The 27,161-nt window shown below is 37.6% G+C and overlaps 1 protein-coding gene across 4 annotated transcripts in view; it reads right to left on the reverse strand.

Annotated features, from left to right (window-relative positions):
• Positions 1-27,161, reverse strand: part of Fas1 (fasciclin 1) — a 564,588-nt gene that overhangs the window by 287,096 nt on the left and 250,331 nt on the right. The window lies entirely within an intron of this gene.

The raw sequence follows: 27,161 nt of genomic DNA on the forward strand, positions 1-27,161 counted from the left end.
TGTAACCTCTTCTTGTAAGTTACAAGTAAAACGTATCATCATACAATCTTTTGGTTTTATTATTTCGAAAAACATTATTTTAGCTTAAATGAGTATTTGCAACCTTGTTTTTTACACGGTTTTTCGCGATTTACACGGTACGTTTTTAACGATTTCTCGACAACGATAGAACCTATCGACTTGATTCCTATCACATTATCCGTTTCAAGCTCTAGGTAATCAAATGGCATACTTAAAAAAATCACAATTTTAGGTGTAAATACAGAAATTTTAAAAATATGTCCATATTAGGCCATTTCATTTTAACATAAATGTTCGGGATGCACCGGGTCAACCGTGATTACTGTTCGTCATGTTAATTTGAACTTCTGTGCAAATTTTCAGCAAAATCGGTGATGATTTAGAGTTGCTTCAAGTTAATTTTAGAGGTGCTTCAAGTTATGTAATTTACGGCTTACAATATTTGTATTTCTAGACTGAAACAACGAAAACTGCTGTAAAAACTTTCATAGCAAAGCTTAATGTGTTATCAACTTTGTGACCAAAGGTTGACCATTCAAAGTGATTTTATTGAAGTTTGACTTAGTTTCATGCTCGAAGATATCTTAAAAAGTGAAGAATTTTAAAATATTTGTTCTACGAATTTTTCACCCATATGATATAAAAATATGTAGTCTACGGCATAATGTTTCTTATACTGTTCTGGGACTTTTGTTCAAATATAGTTTTCGTGTAGATTCCAAAGATTGAGAGATATATCAGAAAAGAGGCCGATATAGCTAAAATTCACAAGACAACAGAGCCAATAAAAGTTTTATTTAGATTGACAGAACATAGTTGCGAGAATAGGCTCTACCTTTGAACAAGTTTGACGTGCATTTTCTTTGCTGTGATTTTTTTTTCGGAGAAACGATTTCGGCATATTTTTAAAACAGTATAAGAAACCATTCTGATAGTGATTTCTAAAGTTATTCAAGTTTGGGGCTGTCTTTCCGTGACTCTCAACAGAACTCGTGCTTCAGTGGGCAGCAGCTCCGAAAACAAACTCCTCCAGCTAACTCCCGACGTTATTTCGTTTGCGACGACGTCACGGAGAAGCGAACCACAAGGGCTGATCCTGGAGACTCATTTAGTGATATTTCATATTAGCTGAACCTGATCTGGATGATCGAAATGTGAAAATTACAAAAAGATAACAGATACAGGACTACAGGAAATTCTCCCTGAAGAAAAGGAATCACTAGGAATCGGGATGTACTCAAGGAGAGGCAATATGCTAATTAATCATTTTGTTCGACCATTTTTCACAGAGATGGCGCTGTTCCGCTGGTAGGAAGTGATAAAAATCCCCATATAGAAATTGAGAGAAGTGGGAATAATTCACTTTCGGTGCATATTCAGGTGAAAAAAAAGTGAACGACGACCTAAAAAAATTAATCAGGGACTTTGTCGTTCAGTTTTTTTCCGGAAATTATTGTTAAACAAGCTACAATTAATTAAAAATGATTTTTCTCCATACAGTTTTACCTGCTTTACTACCAGTTCTCAGAGACCCAAAAAATTCAAATTTGAGAGAGATAATTTGCTCTCATGACCTCAATCTCTCAACATGCCATGTATTTTGTTGATACTCGATTTGTGATTTCCCTTTCACAGATTATAAAATAGAGTATGTCACTAATTAATTAATTTAGCTTTATTTAGGAGGCTTTCAGCCTTAGGCTGGTTCGCCTCCAAAGGGAGTATGTCACTACAAATCATGTCTGTTACCTCTATATATGCATTTACTTTAACATTTGAAATCCCTCCTTTTTTACATATTCTGCGAAAAAGATACTTTATGCCCCGCCCATACATAAAAATTGGTGGGAAATTCTGTGAGGAGTGGGCTATTTTGTGTGCAGAATGTGTAAAAAAAGGAGGGACTTCGAATAATAATCTAAATTCATATATAGAGGTATCATACATGTTTTGCACTGCAGTGTTCTCTGTGAACAATTATAAGAAAACAGATTGTGTGTAGTTTCCGATAGATGTCACCGCAAACAACAGCAGTGACATCTGATGGAATATGAATGCAGAAGCTTGACAAAATGATTAATTCTGTTGAATAGTACCAGGTGGATATCTTCCTGATTCAAGCAAGAAAGGTGGACCATGAAAGTATCAGTAGCACCATGCAATTTCATTCTGTTGACATTGCTCATGGATTCATTTGGTGAGTTCGTTCCTACTTATTAACACTTGTGATTATGATGGTCAACAGTGTTGAATGGTCACAAACATCTGCAGAATCTGGTGAGAGCTTACCATTTATTCAATTTTAATATGTGTACAGTAGTCGTTTGATTGAGGCACGGTTCGATTTTAGCAACAAAATCACAAAACCGTTCGCTTTTGGCACGGGATTTAATTTTGGCATCGAGCCAAGATTGAATGGAATTTGAAAATAGTGTGGTTTTGCTCCTTGTGATTACAGCTTTAAAAAAAAAAAGATTTATTATTAGTAACGTCTGTGCCATGGCGATGCCTTGCAGTGGTCCGAAGTCAAGAAAATCATAAATTGAATTTCAAAATAAGACCGTTCGATTTTGGCAACACTAAATTTTCGGGCTTGCTGCCATAATTGAACGGGTATAAGTTTTTTAATAAACGTTTTAAATCTTGAACGCGAATACCCAACCCTCTTACCTCGTGGAAGTGCAGAGGATTTCTCGGCTTCCCTCAAAGCGAGTGTCACGGCAACACATTTCTACCCATTCCTTGCTTGACCTGCGTTAGGGCGCAGCCGGCGCTGGTATTGCCAAGTTTGAGATTACCAGTTTTAACACATTGAAAATGATTGCAAGTCCCAAGCATCAGGATTTTCCAGTAATCAAAGGATCACATTTTAGTCCTTGTTACTTTTTATGACTTGATAATAGTGACAAGACCACCGCACCGTTCTGCATTTTTATATTGTATATATTTCAAATCAAAAATATTGTTTATGTTCATAGATTTCACATAATCCATTTCCCTTTGTCCTTCTCTTTTTCCTTTCCCTCTTTTATTTTCAGAAAGCGAGTAATGGCGCTATAGCCATAAGTCATAAACGGCTAGGACAAGAGTTAGTGCTCATGCCCCAACCGTCAGAAGAAAATGGAACATCACTTAACCTTTCTAGCTTTGATGCTTCCAACGACCAACAAATCATATAATTATCAAAATCGGAACGTACGGTACGAGATGTCCACGTTTCATCCATTTATTGGATACTGAAGGATTTCTGAATCATCTTGTCCCTTAAATGCTGCACAGTGGCCTGGCCGTTTTGATATGTTTGACGTATCTTCGATGTGAAACATAAATCAAATAGACAAGAAAAATGATGTCACAGTTAAAATTATTTTGTAATTTTACAAAAATTTCCATGCACATAAAAAGAGCATGCATAGTCATGTAAGGGGCCTCATAGCCTAGTCAGTAAAGGCACGGTATTACCAAGCCGGAGGCGGCGGGTTCGATTCCCGGTCCGGTCGAGGGAATCTTTCGGGTTGGAAATTTTCTCGACTTCCCTGGGCATAATAGAGTATCATTGTGCTTGCCACACAATATACAAATTCATGCATTGGTATTGGCATCGAAAGCTCTCAATTAATAACTGTTGAAGTGCATTTAGAACACTAAGTTGAGAGCACGCAATAAGCTAATATGCGCTAAGCAATAAGCTTGAAATGCGAATAAGAAGAAGAAGATAGTCATGTAAAATTAAACTGGTTTTTAAATTAACACGACTTGAAATTTACATGCATGTAAAATTAAACGTCACTTGAATTTTACATGGATGGATTTAGATGGGCTCACTTTGTAATTCTACAGGACATTTAGAATTACACGCATTTGACTTTTTGAACGAATTTGCATAAAATCGAACTGATTGTCAAGTACGCGGAATTATCACCCACGTAGAATTATCGTGGAAAATCCAATGTTCTTCGATAAGTTTTTACATCACGTGGTGATATTACACTGCAAGAGAAAATTAATCGAATAAACGTGTAGTTTTATAAGTTTTATCATGTTTTTATTATGTGCATGATTTTTAACGTAAATTAAAACATAGTTTAAAGCGATGTAATTTTAAAATGTTTTTGGTTTACATGTCATGTAATATTTCTTATTTTTTGTTGTGTATGTATATAGGGGAAATGTCTTTAATGTTGGCCTATGGATCTAAGATTGGGCCCATCGCTAAAAATCTGCTATGTATCAATTTTATCTAGATGAACGCGTTATTGGGACGTTACTAATGGATATTTTTGGTTCCTATTGAAAATTTAGTCGATTGCTGAATTTATGTATGGGCCCAAATTAGGGAGACTTAGGCCGACATTACCTGCATTTCCCCTATATATCATTTTCCAGGATACTTTCAAGAACTGGCTGTGTTGGCGTTAGATTAGATTATATTAGATTAGATTGGCAGAACATAGTTGCATTGCTTTTCAATGACGACCGATGACTGTTTCATTGATAGATGATTTTTTTTAGAAATTTTAATCCTCAGTAGACGTGTTTTTTTTTATCGAAGGCAAGTGTCACTCGAGTCATAACAGCAATTCAGTGCCAACATTTAAAAGGGGCGTAATTGCATTTGTAAACAATTTCTCGCGAATGAAAGCTCACTCATGAAAATGACACCAGCAGGTAGAGGAATGTTTCCTGTCCCAGCTAGCATTGGTTATTTGGAGGGGTGGGCTTTTATTTGCGAGAAATCGACGGCTAAAGCCATTGTTTACAAAAGCAATTACGCCCCTTTGAAATGATAACAAAAACACGTCTACTGAGGATTCATATTTCTTAAAAATCATCTATCTATGAAACAGTCATCGGTCGTCATTGAAAAGCAATGCAACTATTCTCTGTCAATCTAATTAAAACTTTTATTGGCTCTGTTGTCTTGTGAATTTTAGCTATAACGGGGTGAGCAGGGTGAGAAGTAAGCGAAGGATAAATGAGTAGTGTGGTGTGAGTTAGCATATTAATACATCGAATTTTCCGGAGCAATGCCGGGTGTATCCAACTAGTATTTAATAAACAAAGGAGAGGACAAGTTGGAGTATGAAAACTACTGAGCGATCACTGTTGTCTACAATGTGCTTTCTTAGATTCATCCTATCGTTTGATTAATGGGACAGCAGATCCTCCAAAAGTGTCGCGAACATCAAGTTCCTCAATGGAGTTTCCTGCCACCTGTTGAATATTGCGCTTGAAGATGTTATGCATCGTGGGGGCTTTAATAATACAGCATGTTTACTTACTTCGTTGACGATGTGGAAAAGCTTAGAAGAACCTTCGAGACGGTGGCGCTGGTAAACTTCAGTATACAATCTGTTGGCTGAAGGAATCGAAATGCGATAGAGCTCACATAGACAGATGTGGGGTTATCGAAAGAGATGAGTTCGGGAGTGGGGATGAATTTACGTGCCTAGGATCCTTGGTGACTTTGGATAACAACTGCAACAGTGACATTCAGAGACGAATTATCGCCGTAAATCGTGCTAACTATATATAGCACAAGATCTTGATGTCTGCTAAGCTTCGCTACTATACTAAGCATACCATGCACAAAATGCTGATAAGATCGGTAGTTCTCTACAACAGGAAACAGGATGCAAACGCGTGAATTTTGAGAATTATTTTCGGTTTACTTTAATTTGGGTCGAAATAATTCCAATTCAAATCGCTTTGATTCAATGACATTTGATTGTTTGAGAAATTAAACAGAAATAGCTGCATCTTCACAAGTTATGATTTGTCTTCACCCATTCTAAAATTATAATGATTTATTGGCACAAGGTTTCATCTAAATCGATTAGAAGCTGTCCACAAACCACTTGGAAAATTTTTGAGACTTTCTTTTGGAAAATCATATAAAAAGGATCGTTAACACTCTTCCAACCTCTCCTCCCTCCTAAAATATTTACGTCTTCCATATTCCCTTTAAGAACTGACAAAATGGGATCAATATAATTCTTCTTTATGGGACGTCTTTGGTACTTGAATGTTTGTTTATATAAAAAACTTTTTACTTCTCGAAAACTTGATCGAAAAAGCTTCTTCAGGGACATGGTTGATAGAATCCGGGATTCTGTTGTCAAATTGTACGTAGGTATATGTTTATTCGCACTCATTGGAGCTGAGTTTCTATTTTTCGCTGTTTTCAATCACCTTGTTCATGGTGGAGATTCAGATGATGTTCTGTCTATGTAATGGAGTAGGACCGGTACCATCACGATCGTGATCGTGTTCCCTGTTTTGTGGAGTTTTAATGCCTGCAGCTTGTTATCCTTAGGATGGGATAAAATCGATAACATAGGAGACATATGGTTAGACCATTCCATTGTTATGTTTAACATCATATATATCATTCATTAAATGACATATTAAATATTATTGTAATCACATTCATATATCTAGCAGCGTCTGGTATGGAATGTCCACACCCCTGTAGATTCAAGAAATGCTTTGTTGTTTAAATATTTTTATTTGAACTCAAATAGTTTTCAAGAATCATCTTCGAGGCCTAAAAGGTAGTATGACTGTCCGTTTTGATGTTTGGATCATATCACGGATATTCTGCAAACATCAATATTGAAACAACAAGAATTATGATTTGGCGTTATCTAACTTAATCATTTTCAACTTCATCATAAGATTTGATTGTAAAAAAGTACTCCCTGCTCCACATAACTTGAGAACTCCTAAACAAAAATACTATTCTCATGGAATTGAGCAGGTTGTGCAAAAACCATATGGTAGTGTCCAGTTTGGGTGTACAGTATCATCGAAACTTCTTGGCTACAAATCAACCAGCAGCGTATCTTCACTATCAAGAACAAGACATGGTCATGAAACACTTTATCGATAGAATTGAGCAATACATCATTCATCACCTGCTGAAGACGTTTCTCACATATGGCACCCCATTTGTTAGGATTCGTAGCAACCTTGCGAGGAAAAGTAGATAAATGAGCTTTTTCGTACCCTTCGTCTCATTTCGGCAGCGAAACGCTGAGAAAAGCAACGAAACAATCGCGAAAAGTGAAACTTTTCCAATGAAGCAAAACTTGCCGGGAACAATGGAGATAGTGCAGCCGAGTGGAAGAAAGTCATTGAGCGTGAAACCAACATGATAAACTTTCAAAGTCAGTTCCCTTTCGGCTTCACTTCTGGATGAACGGAAGAGTTAATTTATTTATTAGCAATTTTCACCCACTTATATTTTTTTTCTCCTATACTAAGCGGCAATAAAAAATAAATAAAAATAGGATGGAAAGAATTTCAGAAATGACTTATCAGCTATGGATTTTTTTTTTCGTGAAAGGCTACACCGCATTACAAACGGTATAGAAGCACAAATGATGAGAATTAAAGAGAATGACCTTTATTGCCTGACAATTAGGTTCATCCAACGGTGGAAGCTGCGGGGATCCATTCATAGTGTCATCACGTGCTACAGACAAATGATGGTGCAAATTCGCAAGGATTACCTACATTAAGTGGGTGGGTGATGAGTTTTTTGGTGCTGGTGGGTGGAAGCATACCGTGGGAAGGAATGGAGACCACCTTGTACGGGGCTTTGTGGAAAAAGGTTGCCAAGATTTGGCAGCGTTTCGCTGATGGAGGTTGACAAGTCTAAAAGTCAAGAATGATATATTACCCATGATGTGTAAAGTTATATGTAATGTTATGTAGTACGTAATTTGATGCAGGAATCAAAGCACAACCCAAGAAACCCATGACTTACTCATAGAGAATGCTTTGAACCTTAGATTAAACATGCAATGTACCGATTTAGTAAAATACACGGAACTTGATATAACCGTACAAACACAAATATTAGTTCCGTATACCCATTCCTTTGTCAATCTGCACCTGAGCAAAAATTCAATAACTAGCTTCAATCATAATTTAAATTATTGCACTACGTGAGCCAGGGGCAAATATTCCACAGGAAGCAGAGAACATATTGCACCGGTAACTTATGCCAATTTCACGTATACAAATGAATCATTAACGACACAGATGGCGTCACGTGAAGGTAAAACAAAAGAAACCTTCCACATTCCGTCGGAAGCATAGCAGCTGTCGAGTGGGCAGCGGTGGATCTTTCATGGTGAAAAACACAACGCCAAGGACAGCAGACGACGGAGAAAGTTTTTAGCTCGACGTATCGGCCTGGGGGCGTGGGGACGTCTCTCTTGAGCAAAGGTGGTACCAACGACACAAGATGACATATTTTCTTTTCTCAATTTTCTGTGTCCTAGATTCCAGCAAGGAAAAAGATGGGTTTTTTTCATTCGTCGCTTTTTTGAAGATGAGGGTTGAATCAATGGAACATTGACTCTTTGTAGATAACGAGATAACTAATACGGCTCATGAATCTGTGAAGATTTGGTTAGGTTACTTTATAAAAGATACTTTAAGCCTGTGAACGATGAACGATTTGTATTTTTTATAATGAATTTCATTCACCAACCACATTAAATGGCGTTCGCCTTACAACGGAAGCATTTGGATTATAATAATTAATCAACACTCCCAAGACAAACATACTAATTTATAGAACGCGTAGAATTTGCAATTCCCATATTCTCAATTGAGCATGGCGGTAAACGTCACACACCTGATTGACATGTTGACAAGACAATTACATCATCCCCGAGCTACTGTTTTGATTGTTTCAGTTTTATAATACCCTTTCTGAAATTCCTCCCTCCGCCCTTAAAAAATGTACGTTCCATCAAGAATGAAACATACTTCCTTCCGCACGATTATCCTGATAAATGATGCGGCAGTGAAATTCACCGAAGCGTGCGGAAATTTTAGGTCTGTATCTTATACGCTGAGCCATTTTGATGTGGCAGAGTGTATATCATTTTTTGTTTTTGTTTTCGTTTGTTGTTTTTGTTCCATTCCCATCCCTCGCATCAGGGGAAGTTTCTTGACAGGAAGTGTAGAAAATGAATGTGCAAACAAACGTTTCCCGAGGGTGAATCAAATTTAATTTATCGAGCGATGTAACAAGATTTCTACTCGTTGATGAAAATAGGGTGAAGAAGTAGAAATATTTTGATAAAATATTGATTTGCGATTGTGCCTCAAAGCAAAAAATACGGATCCTCACAATTTAAGATGATATTTGTGTCGGAAGTCAACTGAATGAAAAGTAACTTTAAAAGAAATAGATCTTGAAGATTTTTTCGATCTATAATGGCAGATCCGTATTATAACAAAAGTTCGCTGTAATGAGCCTAATGGCCTAATAACGAAACACGCCTTTTGAAAGTTTGACGACATGTATGGAAGTAGCTTACAGCTTTATATCAGGTATGAGGAAATTTACATAATGCAATTTTTTGTGACCACTTGGCGCGGAATGACCTAAATGCATACACCTTTTTATTGACTAAAAAGCCCATTATCATGGCCCAAGTAACTAACACTAACTGCTCTTTTTTGCAAGACACCCAATCATTTATTTACGCGATTAATTTAGTTTTCAATTGTCATGTTTTATGGAATTTTTATGTAGGTGAAATGGATGTAATGTCGGCCTAAATGCCCCCAATTTGTGCCCCTACATAAATTCAGCAATCGACTAAATTTTCAACAACGACCAAAAATATCCATTAGTACCGTCCCACTATGGGGCATTTTCATACAACCAGGCGGTCAAAAATATTTCTATCATTTTTTCACAATTTCTGCTATTATTCTTGCTTTGTTTCATCAATATAAGGTGTGCGTTATCACTTTTCAACATTTTCACGACCAACTTTTGAAAAGGGCCTAACTTTTGATTAATTAAAATTTAATTTTTACGATTTTATAACGGTTACAGTTTCAAGCTTGTTTTCAGAGAATAAAATCTATTGAACAAAGACAACCTACCATGGTTTTATTGGGGGGAACACCGTAAAAAATATAAAAAACCTTTTTTTTGGAAATATGTTTATTGTTTTCAACAAATCCTCTGTAAAAAAAAAATACAAAAAGCCATGATACAATAATCAAAATCATATATGTTTCAACGAATTTCTTTTTATTCCTCTGTTACAATATCATCATGAACACATTCTTCTTCAATTTCATCGACTGCTTTCATAAGTTCATCCAAGGTATTGAAGTTATTAGTATCGACTACTGAATCACTTACAGAATTTTCAAATATCATGAAACTTTTCACGATGTCGGGATAATCCAGGGACACTTTTTTCTGTCGTCTTTTTGCCATCCAAATGGAACTGATCAGTGGGTCCGATTCATTAAAGGCACGAATAAAGACATTATGTAAATTTTCTACTCTTGATCGTTTTCTTGCATGATGGGTTCGATATTTTTTCAATTGTTTATGTTGACTTTCTGCTGCCTCTTCCGCTAATGAACCAAGTGGTGAATGTATGATTATTTCTCCGGCATGAGCGAGAGCTTTATGCACGGTTGCAGGAATTTTGTACCAATCATACAATTTAAGATAGAGCCTTTATGTTCCCTTGCAATATGCATCAAATTTAACTCTTCATCAATGTTCAGCACGGAGCTTAAAAGCTTGGGATTTCCAAATGCTCTTCGACAAATGTTTCCTGTAGTACTGGTACCTGCTCCACCCGATCGTGGTTGATCTACTCTTACTCCAAATTTTTCGTAAAGCTGTGTCGTCACATGTTTTTTTCTTTGTTCATATAGTTCTTTGAACGGTTTCGTTACCTTCCATTTTTTGATATCCATTCTGTATGCAATATGCAAAAGGCATTCGAAAAATCTTATCCAAGCATGAAGTGGAGATATGCCGTAATGCAAGGCTTCTTCGTTTGATATAAATCCTTCCTCGAATTTCTCTGCATCATTCATTACATTTGGTGTTGCCCCACATATTGGACAATTCTGCATCGACGAATTTCCAGTGATATAAGTTAATCATACTGAGGACAAAATCAAAATCAACAAGTATAAACTTGTCGTTTGAGAGTTCAATTTTCACTGGCGTTAGTTCACTCATTTCTTTTTCTACATCCTGTTTTGTAGCCAGAATAACTTCTTTACTCTCTTTAATGAATTCAAGGATGAATGGCCTACAAAATCGAATACTTTGAGGCAAGGGATTAAACCACATAATTTCCTTTCGATCATTGTACATGAACAACTGAATTGGTGTTAAAGTGGAAGAAAAAACATCTGAATCGTCCTGACATCCTTCTGGTAGCACTTGATGATATTGCGCTACATAGCTACATAGAAGAACCAGTTCCGTAGAAACTAGATCGTTGCTATCCATATACTCGTTGAGCTCTGCATCAATTATTTGGACGATTCGTTTCACTGTATTTTCCATCAACGCCTGGAGTTTCACTCTTATTTTCGATGCTCTTTCTTCGATGAATTCACTAGGAGGGGCGCATATTTTTTTCACTGCTCCGATCACATAGTAAGGTGGAAATCTTGAAGGTGATTCACTATGTATTACTTCGTATTGAAATCTACTCAATCCAGCCTCGATAAGTACACTAAAAGCCTCTTCTGGTGACATCATTCCTCGTTGATCAGTTAGTTGAGCCAGCATGGTTTTAGAGCTTTTTTGGTTTTTTAAAATATGCCCAATAACTTTAACTAAATTAAAATCCTTTCGATTATAAGCGGTCCGTCTTGCAAATAACAAAGCTTTCTCGATGGTATCGAATTTTGGATCAACTGCTTCCTTATCGATGACGCGACGTTTTCCTCTTTCACTCAAATCCAAGAAAGGTTTTGAAGGTCGTCCACGTTTTGTTCCCGAGGCCGAGGTTGAGGCAACACATTGCTCCTGTTCGATGAATTCCTCGATGCCAAATTCTCCATCAAGCCAATTCCAAAAATACGACTCAAATCGCTCTTTCGTGCGATTAGCTTCATGCCATTTGTTGATGTATTTAGTAACGATTTTATGGATCTTTTCATCGAGACGTTTACGTTTTTCCACCGAGATGTTATAATTTTCACAAATGAATTCAATGGCTCCGTGAACATTGTCACTATGGCTTAATTTTGCGTCTAATAGATTAATAATGGTTCTATTATTCATGCTCACACTTGGTCTCAACCGAAAATTTGAATTACACTGTAGTAGTTTAAATAAAAGCTACACAAAATACACTATGGCTTCAAATTGACACTACAGTAGGTTAAGTACAGACTTAGGTATAAATTAAACTCATCCGCGCATATGCGTAGGTACATACTTACGCATGTATGTTCAATAATCGTCATAACCCAGGTACTTACTTTAGAATAAAGCATAAACGAATGTAGTTTTACGTTCATCCAACAGTGAACTTTATGATAATGATGACTTCTTTTTGTACAAAAGCTTAAGCCCTTTTTAAAAGTTGGTCATGAAATATTAGAAAATGTTCTTTAACAATATATTTCGACTATACCAACCGAATATAACTCCAAAAGTTGCAAAATAATTGTTGAAAAAGTTTGTTTCCAAGCCGGCTCTTGTAAAATTTGAAATCTCCCATAATAACCGAAAATTTTCAAATCGCTTATATTTCCAATGGGGCAGGTTGGGGCAGGCAAACTCTTCAGTACTTGTTAGAGTACACTCAAAACTTCATCCAGAGCTGAGAATTAGCCTGGGAATGTGCGAGACTCGAAAGTTTGTGATCAATAAAGTTAAATTTTCATTAATTTTCAATTATTTTTTTTCTATTTATATTTTTAAATTTTTTTGTCTCCATCGAATTTCCAAATGGATTTTATTTTCGGAAAGCTTATTAAATTACTTTTCCAACGATGTATAATGATGTGGTAGTTATATTATAAATAATGGATGACATTTTATTTGAGTGGTAGTGTATTTTTGCGGCAAAATTTGTACTTTTCTTACTCTTTTTTGACTTCGACATCCGATATCTCAGAAACTAAAACTGCTAGAAGCTTGAAACTTTCAGATTCTCTTAGTTGAAATGTTTACTATCGACCAAAAATAACGAAATAAGGATTAGTGAAAGTCGATTTTTTGATTTTTGACCGCCTGATATCTGATAGTGGCGTCCCAATGACGCGTTCATCTAGATAAAGTTGATAAATAGCCGATTTTTAGCGATGGGCCCAATCTTAGATCCATAGGCCAACACTAGAGCCATTTCCCCTATTTATTCATATTGCAGTATTTTATGATACGGGTATGGTTGATTGATGTTTTTTGGGGTTAAGACAATTTTTTTTTTTTTTTTTTCCTTTATTTAACGTCGGTCTCTGTTCCGCAATCTAGTGCCAATCACCGACGGACATCGATTGCCATCCATTGACGGCAACCGAATGTGCAGGAAGGCAGCTTCCCCACCTGCGTAGGATATCGCACCCATTCACAACAACACACATGGGCCGGGACCAACGGCTTTACTTCCCTTCCGAAGGAAGACGTGACCAGAGATTTTTATGCCTCAGAAAAATCCCACCGACCTCGGCTGGGATTGAACCCAGACCCATTGGGGTGTTAGAAAGCAGTCACGCTTACCACTACACCACCGGTGCCGGCTGGGGTTAAGACAATGAATGCCTATAAATGAAATCCGACAGGTAAGGAAACTGCCGATGATCATTTCTGGACCTGCTTTAGACAGCATCTGGAAAAGATACATTCATCATAGAGTTTATTTCGACTTACTTTCATGAGGATCTTACCACTCTCGAAGATGAATGTTTGCAGGAGATTGATACTGTATCCATAATATTGTTACTTGATTTTAACCACTGTTTCCAACTTGTGAATCACGTGAAAAATATACGTCCAGCTGACAGATAGCACTAGCATATTTTACTGGTTTCCAGCAATAAACATACGATTACTGGTTTCAAGCACTTCAAACCAAGCGTTGCTGGTATCCAGTAAAAAATCGATTTGCTGTGCATTATTCAGCAATTCAAATTCAAATGCGAATTCTAAATTTGGTATGTAGAGGGAAGAGAAAATAATATCAATAATATCAATGATTTCACCATGCCCAAAATAATAATACGTTTGTTCCTATCCGTTAGTTCATAAGCCACAACATGAAGCCTATTATAGAGCATTGTATGAATATTTACACTCATTGTTCTCAAAACAAAAGAAGCGCTCCTAGTGAATCCACTTTTTCTACCATCATCCGTATGACGAAGAAAATCTAATGGCGTTTCAATGCGTTAGGACGGAATTGAAACTCGTAGGACGAATTTAGAATCAAGAAGCAGTGTTAGACTTTTAATAATATCTCAACATTGTTTGACTCTTTTTCAAATCCAACGGTATGGCAAGGTGAATAAATTTAGAAGATATCTTTCATGAAAACATTCCATGTTTTGTTCAAACTCTTTCAAAAAAGAGAGGTCAAGTGCGGGAAGTGCTTAGTAGGACGGAAATTAGATCAAAAACCCTATGTTTCATACTAAAAATGTAATGGCAATTCTTTGCAAACAAGTTTTTCCAGAGTGTGTGAATGTATGAAATTTTCGCGAGATGATTTTCTAGGCACCATGCATTCAGGGCAAACTTTATTGGATAGGTGAATTAACATAAAAATTACAAAAATATTTAAAAAACCTTCTATAGCACCGAATCTGTTCATGTCGCGAAAGTTTGCAAATTCTGCATACTTTTCATGCAAATCTGTAATAGAATCTTACATTTCTCAGTTGTGTGTTGGCATAGAAAGCTTAATAGCTGTGGAAGTGCCTCAATACCACTTAAGCGGAGAGCAGGCTAAAGCTCGTGTAAGAGCGTCGAATCCACGTAGAGGAAGGTTCCATCCAAGGGGACCATATCCCTGTCAACCACATATAGATGCACCATAACTCAGATGATTTTGACATTTTTGGACAATCTAACACTTTTGGGCATTCTGACAGCGGCAAAACTGACGGAGGTACGACAGTTTTATTCTGCCTACTCTTTCACACTTGCATCGCAGTGCTGAATGCTAGAAAGAGTAGTCTGTTGCAGTCATCCTCACCCACTATATTCATCACATTGATGTGAGCTTCGCCGAAATTCGTGATTGTTGCCCCCATGGATCCATCGCCAAACTAAAATAAAAATATGATCTTCCCCATCTATTCAAGAGCAACGCCATTGCAACTCAGAAATGTCACGGTCGACCAACGATGTCAGCTCTGAAAATGGGGAAGATAACAACAGCAGAATCATTGCAGTGTAGTACATGGTTCCTAAAATAATCATGAACTAGGACAACTTTTCTATACACCTGGGAAACTACAATGGCAAACGCAAACGATGCCAAGTTGCCCCTATTCTGCACCCAATGTTCTGCTACAGAATTTCTGCTCTGATTCAATGAACGTGGTACCAACTGGGTGCGTTTACACTTCGCTTGTTGCTGGTTGTCCCCCGTAATAGGATAAAAACTTTTGTTACATTGTAATATATGGCTTAACGTTTTAAATCCTGCTCATTGTTTTCTTGTTTCCGCGTGTTATTCCTATCCCAAATGTTCCAGTTGGGTTGGGATACAATGCGCATAACAATTGTTGTTGCAAATGCTTTTCATGTCATCCGAATCTATGCATGATGAATGATGGTTTCATACTTTGTTCAAAAGGATCCTACGGTTGAGGCAAAAGGCTGGAAGTGGAATAAGGGATGAAAATTCATTGTATGTTGTTGCATAAAAAAACACAAAGGTCATCCAGTGTTATGAGATGTAAACAAAAATATAAATATACAAACAGTGCTGCAACGAACCTATATAATCATATTGCATAGCTCAACTCAACCGGAGAATGTGATATTTGTGTACGGTTTGTATAGATCTCGTATAAATATTCAAACCGACGTAAGTGCGTTTTTAAACAATTTATCAAAACTAATAGCTCGCCTACCCAAACCAACACCAACATCAGTTAATAATTTGTGACTCTTTATCAAATCCAACGGTACACACCAAAACATTCTGAATTTTACTGGCGATGTAAACATCCATGCATGCAAACATTCATACATCTAAAGTTCCTTTTCACGTAAACTAGCAGCTTGCAAGAAATGTTGCAAACAAAAGTGGACAGTTGCATACAATATATGGAATATTCCATGATATGTCTCATAAATTTACACGATCTATAATCTAAACTTGTATGATATATGACGCTCCATTTATGTGCATCATAGTAACGGAAATTTACACTACTTTTTTTAGCTGTGTACGTATAGAAAGGTAAATAAATTTGAAAGTCATCTATAGTACAATCACTCCATTTTTAAGTTCATATCCGTTCAAAAAAGTTAAGGGTTGTGTCTAAAGCACGACCGCATTGTTGACGTAGAACTACAAAATTGTTTTTGATTCTCCATTCATTAATATATTAATAACAAAATAAATTGTTTAAAAATTTTACTAAAAAATGAAGAATTCATTATTCAAATTTTTTAAATTGGGCGGTTATTGAATAAATCCTAAAATTAGGATTACCATTGGCCGCTCTCTTGTTGGATCGACACATTCGAACGCGTTCAGAAACGGCCGCGTCTGTTTTGCAGGTTTCCCTGCCTCCTGGTCTCTCACGCACTTCCGATAATGTGTTGAGACATTTTGAAGATTTTCACAGAATTTCTCAATGAACACTTGCTTCACTTCGAATATTGACTCTATCCAACAAGGAGTGTAAACACTGAAGCGCTTACTATACCAATTGGAATTTACAGAGAATACTACAATGCATAATCAAGATGGTGTTTCAATATGATGTCTGTGTTTGGGAAACAATCAAAACATGAAATTTTGATTGCCTTTCTTTTTGCACACGCCGGTAAGCTACACAGACTGCTCCCATCATGAGTAGTTTGCTACCAAGTAGCGACACTCTCCTTTTGCGTAGTTTGCCATTGTATATTTTGAAACGAGTTATTAATGAAAGATGAAGAGAATCAATCAAAATCACTTGCACCCCTTGTTCCAAGTTTTGTTACAAGATTACTACTGTGAAGAGCATTTTGTGTGGTCGTTGGGGGCGTGTGGTTCTGCATATGGACAAACAGGCAAAGATAAATTATATTCCAACTCTTAACTGTAATAAGCTTGTTATTATCTTATTAGAGCCATTTAGTTGCCAAAGTTGGTGATGATTTAACCTCCGAAATCGTACAGAGTGCGGTTTTGAAGCGTTCAGAGCATCACGGATCACATTTTCCAGGAACACCTTCAGCACAACTCGTGTTTTCTCGTAGATCAAACTAGAAATACGTTTGACATCGCCACGGCGATGACCAGGCGACGGATGGCGGTTATCACGAAGAGCCTTGCGATGACGCTTGGCGCCTTCTTTACCAAGACCTTTTCCTCCTTTGCCATGACCAGTCATTGTTGCTTGTTAGGTAGAAGAGTGCACAGCAAAAAAATAATTTTGATATCACGTCAAAGTGGATGCACTACAATCATGTCGAAAATATGGTGTAATATTACTTGCTAAAAAGGACAAAATTATCATTAATACAATGCATGAACTGACATTACGCTGCTTTTACTGCATTTGTTTATTTATGTGGTCATAAAAATTACATGAAATTTTCGACATGATTGTAGTGCATCCACTTTGATGTGATATCAAAATTATTTTTTTGCTGTGTGGACTACCTAACGTGCCACCACCTTCCCACTGCTGCTATTGCTGCTTCTGTTGCCTGCTCACTACGCCGTCCGAAACGAACATGAGGTGAGGCTAGACAGCAGCGCTCTTCCATATCTTTTCAGGTTAAAGCAAAATGATGTGCAACCAGGTGGTACTCGATTATGACGACTGGATTTGGGAAGAACGTTTATTTCATGAAAATTTTCACTTTTTAATTGTACATTGAACAATGCTTGACATTACCACTTTTCAATAGTTTCTTGTTGAAAATCATCAGTCGGAAGCACTGATTCTGATGCGTAGAAATATTTTTGATCGATTGGTGATAAAATTATTGAAATTGGTCCAGGGGCAGCTGAGTTATTAATGTTCAAAATGATTCATAATTTTTTTTACATGTTCCATTTTCGGTTTTTACACAGTGTACCCCCATATAGAAATCACAGACGTAGTCTTACGTCAAAAGATAGGTTAAGTGTGGGTTATGCTTAGTAGGACGGAAATTAGATTCAAAACCCCAATAAAACTTTTCTTCTGTTCGAGACATTGTGTCCATGGAGAAACTGGACTTGGAGTTAAAATAACGGAATTTACGTGTTGTTTTTCAACCATAGGCCCTTTCGACCTTTTGACATTTCGACTGTTTGTTTTTTGATTATTTTTAAATTTAAAATTCAAACCAAGGCTCACACATGAACGACGCTGTAAAAGATGATCGCACGAACCATGGGCCACGACTCCATCAAAAGCTTTGGTTCTTCATGAACTGACAAAAACAAAAACACAGGAGGTGGGTACGAGTATCTTGCAATTTCAATGTCCAGATTTCGAGCGAGTACGGTTCAACCATTCTTCACTGAATGCTCTTCTTAGCACCTTTTATGAATCTCGTTTTTCTACCTGGCTTTTGTAACTGACTGGAACAAGGATATGTGCCCTTCTTTGAAAACTGAATGAAATAAATGGGAGGATCACCGAAAGTGTAATGTTTACATCGTTGTATGGCCTCTTTTATGCCTACAAATATTTGTTTGGTATGAGACGGAGGTAGGGGACAAAATTATATTATTTATGTTCGGAAATATTGCGCATATTGCACCATTTTGGGATCCTGTGCAAACATTATTTTTATCGCACAGGCCCAAAAATTTAAAATAATACTTATTTGAGAATAGTAGCAGCTTTAGGGTAGTAATGGCTACCTACACTAATGATTTCGAGTTCAAAAAGCTATTTAATTTTATGACCAGTACGAACATATTACTGTGTACCTATTTTTCTAATGAGGTGCAAAATCTGCAATACACCTATCGTATGAGAAGGGTTTGTCGTTCGATGCTTTTTTATGCCAGTGTTTTGACGGAGGATGAAATGTAAAGGCTATGATGGTTTACTACCACCGAAGCGTGGTGTGAGGGGTAAACATTGAGCCACAGCTTATCCATTATGTAATTAAAATGGTCTGACATTGAACTTTGAACATCATTCGTAAAATAATGTTAGTGACACTTACCGAATATTTCAGTGGGGTTATTTAATAACAGTTTAGTGAAAAAAGAAAACTTAAGCAAAGACAACGTTGATAACGAAGAATGCCTTATCCAGCATTACATTTAAAGTGAAGCTTACCGATCCAAAAAAAAAGTTTTAATTTTTTTATAATGTATGGATGTAATCTCGGCCTAAATGCCCCTAATATGGGCCCATACATAAATTCATCAATCGACTAAATTTTCAGTAGCGACCAAAAATATCCATTAGTACACGCAAACTAAAAATTTATTATAATGTATGTTAGTTCCGTTGCCTATCATCCTCTGTTCATGAACATCGCAGCGAATGTTAGAAGTTGACCTTGCAGACGATGCAATGGTTTTTAATCTTTTTTATTCCGTGCTCTGTCTATGCTTTCACCTACACAAGCAAGCATTTGCCTTGATTTTTATGTCTAACATGGTAGAATGACGCGCACACTTGCCTCGATTCTCTCCGGCAGAAAAAGCAAACGAATTCGAGTATGTGAGGGAATGAGCGCTTCTTCTTTGCTTTTAGCCTATCCTTTTACTGAAGCATGGAGAGAGCAGTGGAGAAAGCACAGGTCTGATAATCATTACGTTCGTGGTTCGTGTCCCCCTCAGTCGGAAATCTTATTTTTCGACATGATAAATTTCACTAACTAATACACTCCACATTTTTCTTTCTCCATTTTCTTGCATTGGACCGCAGCTCGGTATATTACATATTTTCTGCAAAACGTTTTAGTTGACCATTATATAGCCACCCACGATTTGTACAATCGCATATGCTATGCTATGCTATGCTATGCTATGGACCGCAGCTCGGTATATTACATCCTCGGTTCATGTGGTCTCCATTAACTTCCTCTTATGATGAATCCCACATAATTGTAAGCGAATCTTACATCCCATGTCCCAATGTACAGTCAAAATGATGCGTTCATTTAGATAAAATTGATAAACAGCAGATTTTTAGCGATGGGCCCAATCTTAGATCCATAGGCCAACATTAGAGCCGTTTCCCCTAAGTAATTGAAAAAACTATCAAAAATCTAAAAAAAAAGTTTTTGACGTAGGACTACGTCTGTGATTTCTATATGGGGGTACACTTTGTGAAAACCGAAAATGAAACATGAAACAAAATTGTGAAAGATTTTGAACGTTAATAACTCAGCTGCCCCTGATTCAATTTCAAAAATTTTATCACCGATCGATCAGCAATATTTCTACGCATGCTTCCAACTGTTGATTTTCAACAAGAAACTATGTAAACTGGTAAAAGCCCAGCATTGTCCAAAAGCGTCAAATTAACTAATAAATCGAGCAATTCCGTACATGCTTATGCTGCTTTCCCAACACAGTCATCAGATAATCATTCCTAGACGAAACATATCGATGTAGCATTACGACGAGACTCGGTAGCTCAGTGGTTACCGTTTCTGCTTACTGAGCAGAAGGTCGGGGTTCAAGCCCAGACCCGTCCCCTTGCAATTTTTCACTTTGCCTTATCCTATCCCCACTAGATTTAAATAAAAACAATTTCTGCTTTAACCGATCGCATCACTTACCACATGAATTCTGATCTAAAAATAACCTACCTCAACTATCCTTCCCGAGACAGCCGTGGAATTCTCGGTCTCTAGTAACAAACGCACTGTGCAAGTTGATTAGTTTTGATCATTCATGGAGGAGCAACTGAGGCTGTGAACCATTTCATCCGTTCATCCTTCTGCTTTCCTAAGCCTCTTACAGTCGTCGTCACAGCAATGAAAACTAGCATCGCACCGCTTTTGGTTTTAGGGCACATGCTGGTTGCAATGTTAATATCAGGATTCACTGTGATGCGATCAGTGAAAGCAGCAGAAATTTCCTTCGCAACTGGCTTGTGGAATATTTTAATGGCTCTGAAAAGGGCCAGTTTTGTTAGACTTCGACGGAGAAATTAAGAGCGTTCACCACGAATACGACGAGCCAGCTTAATGTCCTTTGGCATAATTGTGACACGCTTGACGTGCATGGTGCACAGGTTGATATCTTCGAACAGAGCGACCATTCCTGCAACGGCCGAGCTCTGGAAGCACAGGTCGGTCTTGAAAGCCATTGAGCTTAGTTGCGGTGCAGATACGATGAATCGAACACGTTGAATAAAAATTTCAACCGCTTTCTCCTGGCAGCCCTAACAACGCACCTTTAAAATTGATAAAACTGTCCATAAAATGTTGAAAAACGTTCCATTAAAAACATCCAAATGATTCATTAATCATCGGAGAAAATCCCAAAAAAAAGTGTAGATGATCCATAACAAATATCAATATTATCAATATTTTATGTCAAATTTAGCAAAACAATTGTAAAAATGTACCGTTAAATTTCTTAAATTAAGCGGCACATTTTTACAATTGTGTTGATAAATTTTACATAAAATATGGATCATATTGATATTTTTTATGGATCATTCACACTTTTTTAAGGAGAGAGTGCGCAGTAGGCTCTGCCCGCAAACGGTCGGTTTTAATTTCGCTGTCACAAATTCCGTATTTTCCGCGTGCTTTTTGGCTTGTACTAAGGCAAAAAGTAATTCGTTTTTATTATTATCATGTGTATATAGATTCATTTTGATTAATTTATCAGTGTTTTAATATTGTGAATTATTGTGAAAATTCCCGGGCTAGAATTTTGTTTGAATAGTTGTGTTGCTGTAGCGTCGTGCTAGTGTGTTCCGGTGCTACGCCTCCACTTCCGGAAGCATTGGCGTTCTGCCCCTGGACAAAAACCGGGAAAGATGAATTTGCAGATTAGACTACGATGCTTCCACGTCGAGGACACAATACATAAGCGGTGAGATCTAACTGATTACAACTAGATATAAAAATATGAAATGCATCCTACTAAATACGTGCCATCTACAAAGCAGGAATTGCTTTGATGATGGAAGTGTACACGCAGTACCAATATACATTTTATATCGGTACTACGTGTATGCGGGGCTTGTTGTAAGTGAAAGTAACCTCGGAATGGACGTGAGTGACCAGACATTCTGAAATGGGTTACTGAATCTCAACAGAGCTATCACCTTTCAACTTCCGGACTAAAATTGTTTGCAATGAGATCAGTATAATAATGATAGATTATATTGCAAACATTTTTCTTCCATTAAAACACTGCCGGGCAGTGGAAGTTGGATTGTATATACATACATACATACATACATCATTCACACTTTTTTAAGGATTTTTTCCGATGTTTTATGGATTATTTGGATGTTTTTTATGGAACGTTTTCCAATATTTTATGGATCATTTATTGGCTTTTATATTCAAAAGTATATTTGCCCTTTCTCCTCTATTTAATAACATACTTTTGTTGTGTTCAACCAATCATAAACGATGAAAGAACAAAAATGCAACAACTTGCAAGGAGAATTTAGCCTTCGAGTAGGTATAAAAGAGGTTTTCATGATCAAAATAAGCATCATTCTTTGTTAGACCGTCAAGCAGGTCAGTATGTATTGAGCTCGCTCTCTAGAGTTATATGGAAAGTTTGTCGCATCCATTTCCTGTCAACCATACCCGAAGGCAGCTTCCAGTATAATCATTTCCTGGACGTGGCAAGGAATGCAAAGGACTCGGCGAAGGAGGAGCCAAGCGTCATCGTAAGGAGTTGCATGATAACTTACAGGGTATTTCCAAGACCGTCGTCAGGCTCGTCGTGATAATGCATATCTCCGGTCTGATCTACGAGGAAACCCGAGGTGTTGCTGGAAAACGTCATTCGTGACGCTGTTACCTACTCTGAAGACGCCAAGCGGAAGACCGTTACCGCAATGTACGTAGTGTACGCTCTGAAGCGTCAGGGACGCACCCTGTAAGGTTTCGGAGGTTAAGCTTCGTTCATTTTCCCTATCTGAAACGGCCCTTTTCAGGGCCAATAACTAATTTCAAAAGAGATGGTTTAGGAGTTCTACTAAACTTGGCATGAATGAAATTCCTGGAACCAGCAAAATGGTAGCAACCAAGCTTCTGATCCTGAAGTAACTGGGCCGACTCTCTGAGTGTCCATTTCTCGTAGCGAAGCTGGCTGCCTTTCCAACCACCGGGTCAACCCGTGTCCAGCAGTAGCCGGAAAAAGAAGTATTTATGGTGATCATATCACATGATTGACACAAAACTGCAGGACTGCCTATTCTTTGCTGCATACAGCATAAATATTTACGTTTTTTTTTACAAAATCATTCGCGTTGTTTCCAAAGATCAAAACGTCATGAATACCTGAAGGTGCAAAGATGTCGGCCCTTTTCAAGGCCACCAACATTTTCCAAAAGAGTTAAGTTTCTGAACATGTCCCAACTAAAATTCATATCAAAAGGTTCTTTTCAGGGCAATCATAGTCATACTAAAGAGTATAAACAGAGAGAACCCCGCTCAAATTCATATTTGATGCTCCATTCACTAATATATTGATGCTCCATTCACTAATATATTAATAACAAAATCAATAGTTTAGAAACCTAACTCCAAAATGAACAATAATTTATTATTCAAATTTTTGAAAATGGGCGGTTATTGAATAAATCCTAAAATTAGGATTACCTTTGGCCGCTTTCTTGTTGGCTCGACACATTCGAACGCGTTCAGCAACGGTCCGCGTCTGTTCTGCAGGCTTCCTTGACTCCTGGTCTCTAACGTGCTTCCGATAATCGCGGAGATATTAAGCAGCCATGTGTTGAGACATTTTGAAGATTTCTACAGAATTTCTCAATAAACACTTGTTTCACTTCGAATATTGACTCTATCCAACGCGGAGTGTGAACACTGAAGCACTTACTGTACAAATTGGAATTTACAGAGAATGCTGCAATGCATAATCACGATGGTGTTTCAATATGATGTCTGTGTTTGGGAAACAATCACAAAATGAATTTTTGATTGCCTTTCTTTTTGCACACGCCGGTAAGCTACACAGACTTCTCCCATCATGAGTAGCTTGCTATCAAGTAGCGACACTCTCCTTTTGCGTAGTTTGCCAATGTCAATACCTTGAAAGCAAAGGGAAATTAACGAGTTATTTACGAAAGATGGAGAGAATCCATCAAAATCGCTTGCACTCCTGCTTCCAAGTTTGGTTGCAAGATTACAACTCTGGAGAGCATTTTGTGTGGTCGTTGGGGGCGCACTGTAATTAGCTTGTTGGCCCTGAAAAGGGCCGTTTTGTTGCCAAAGTTGTTGATGATTTAACCTCTGAAACCGTACAGAGTGCGTGTGTCGCTTCAACGCGTAGACGACATCCATGACCGCTTACGCTTGGCGTGTTCAGAGTAGGTGATAGCATCACGGATCACATTTTCCAGGAACACCTTCAGCACACCTCTTAGATCAGACCGAAGATACGACCTTTTCCTTCTTTGCCACGACCAGCTATTGTTACTTGTTGGGTAGAAGAGTAGAATACCTAACCTGCCACCACCTTTCTACTACTTCTGCTGCCTGTTCACCACGCCGTCCGAAGTTGGGGCTAGACAGCAGTGCTCTTTTATAATTTTTCAGGATAAAGCAGAATGATGTGCAACCAAGTGGTACTCAATTATGACGACTGGGTTTGGGAAGAACGTTTATTTAATGAAAACAGTGATAAAATTATCACTTTTTATTTGTACATTGGACAATTTCAATACTTTCTTGATGAAAATCATTACTCGGAAGCATTGTTATTGATGCGTAGAAATATTTCTGATCGATTGGTGATAACATTATTGAAATTGGTCCAGCGGCAGCTGAGGTAATAATGTTCAAAATCTTTCATAATTTTGTTACATGTTCCATTTTCGGTTTTCACAAAGTGTACCCCCATAAAGAAATCACAGACGTAGTCCTACGTCAAAAAACATCACGTGTAAAATAGCTATCTACGCAACAAGTGGCGAAAAGAAGATTTTACCAGAACGAGTTCTACATTTATCAGAAGAGGTTTGCCAAGTTGGATAGTTACGACGAGAGCTCGAGAAAATCCAATTTTGCAATGAGATGCAAACAACATTTTTGGCACTCAAAATAGTGTCGAAAAGTAGAACCACAAACAAACAGACATAGCACTCACAATCACATTCTTCGCAAAAAAGGTTTTAGTTGGGAATGTGCTCGCATTTGTCATGGTGGCACTACTGAAGCGTTAAGCAAGTCACTACATTTCGAACTTATGAGTGATGCTGGAAATGTTTCTCATGTCGATTTATCAGGTGTTAGCTCTTGAGAATGATAAGGGGACCAAGGCATCCCACTGGAGACATATACAGTAAGGACCGGATTTTGCCAGCCCCCTTTTTGAAAATCTTTTTTTTTTATGCTCTACGAAACCCATGCGCTTTTTCAGTGGTCTTACTGCATACCTTAAACACCCATCTAGAAGATGCATGGGAATGATTTCGAATTACGATTGTATTGTGTATGAGTGTAATATTGAATCCACTTTTAGTAACTGGTGTTCAATACATCATTAATAACATTGAATGATAGGGGAAATGGATGTAATGTCGGCCTAAATGCCTCTAATTTGGGCCCATACACAAGTTCAGCAATCGACTAAATTTTCAATAGTGACCAAAAAATAAATAGCAGATTTTTAGCGATGGGCCCAATCTTAGATCCAGAGGCCAACATTGCAAAATTCAATCAATTCTATAGATCTTCAGAAATTTTCGTATAACCGGCATCACTGACTTCCATTCATTCCTTTATTTAACGTCGTTCATCACCGACGGACATCGATTGCCATCCATTGACGGCAATCGAATGTCCAGGAATGCAGCTTCCACACCTGCCGTAGGATATCGCACCCATTCAAACACACACATGGGGCGGGACCAACGCCTTCCGAAGGAAGACGTGACCAGAGATTTGTATGCCTCCGAAAAAACCCACCGACCTCGACTGGGATTGAACTCGGACCCGTTGGGGTGGGAAAACAGTCACGCTTACCATTACACCACAGGCGCCGATCACTGACTTCCATCTGTTTTGATTTTATTCAACACAGCTGACGCGTTGACAGAACAAGGGAAAAGAAATTAGTGAAAAAATTGCATGAACGAGGGATGCTCCGGTTGCAAAACAATGCTTGGAAATATGATAGCTTCACGATATTTTTTAAAAAAATTTCTTCTAAGACTTATGTCTGTTAGTCTGAGGTAGAACTTTTCGGCACTGGGTGATGAAAAGTAGTACTTTTCGAAACTGTTATTTTAGTTAGGAAAAGAAAGCCATTTTGTTGTTCTAAATAATGTTGAAAAGTGACACATTTTTTCTAAGTCATCACAAAATTGGACTTAGAAAACCGCAAAAATCGACCTATCGGCGATATTTGGAGTCCAACTTTGTTTCATGATGAGATAGAAAAAATGGTTTTACATGTAAAGAATCTCAAGAATCTTAGAATTTTTTTTCTTAGATGTTGAATATCATTTTCCAATAATTTAAAAAAATCAAAACATTCTGAACAACATTTACTTCCCCTTAATGATATTTATAATGAGCTGATTTTATCGCACATAAGCCCCCATGATTCAATGATTGTTATACTAACGAACGTTGCTCTCATCAATCATACATACTGTTATCCTTGCACGTGACAACATAGATTTTTGATGTTAACGGTTTATAAAACGGCCGATCCTAAGCAGCTTAATTATCGTAACAATAGAATAAACGAGCAATCATTTTACTGAATGGGCTAAGTCGAGAAAACGACGGCGACAAACAACCCTTTCGGGCAACCCTTCAAAAATTGCCACAAGACCACATAAATTCACGCTCTTAACCCCTAAGCTACAAGGTAAGTAGTTTCATTTGGAGAGGGTTGTGTTCCATTATTGCACACAGCAGCAAACAACAACGGTTGCAGTTTAGGAGAGGTTCCCATTGGATTTTTACCGAGGGAAAAAATTATCCGTACCACGGACATCAAGCTGAGAGCGATAGCAGCAACAAACACACGCAACCA

This window comes from Ochlerotatus camptorhynchus, unplaced genomic scaffold (assembly GCF_037179485.1).
Source record: "Ochlerotatus camptorhynchus isolate MF236.1 unplaced genomic scaffold, CSIRO-AGI_Acam_v1.1 ptg000336l, whole genome shotgun sequence".
In the NCBI taxonomy this organism is placed as follows: domain Eukaryota; kingdom Metazoa; phylum Arthropoda; class Insecta; order Diptera; family Culicidae; genus Ochlerotatus; species Ochlerotatus camptorhynchus.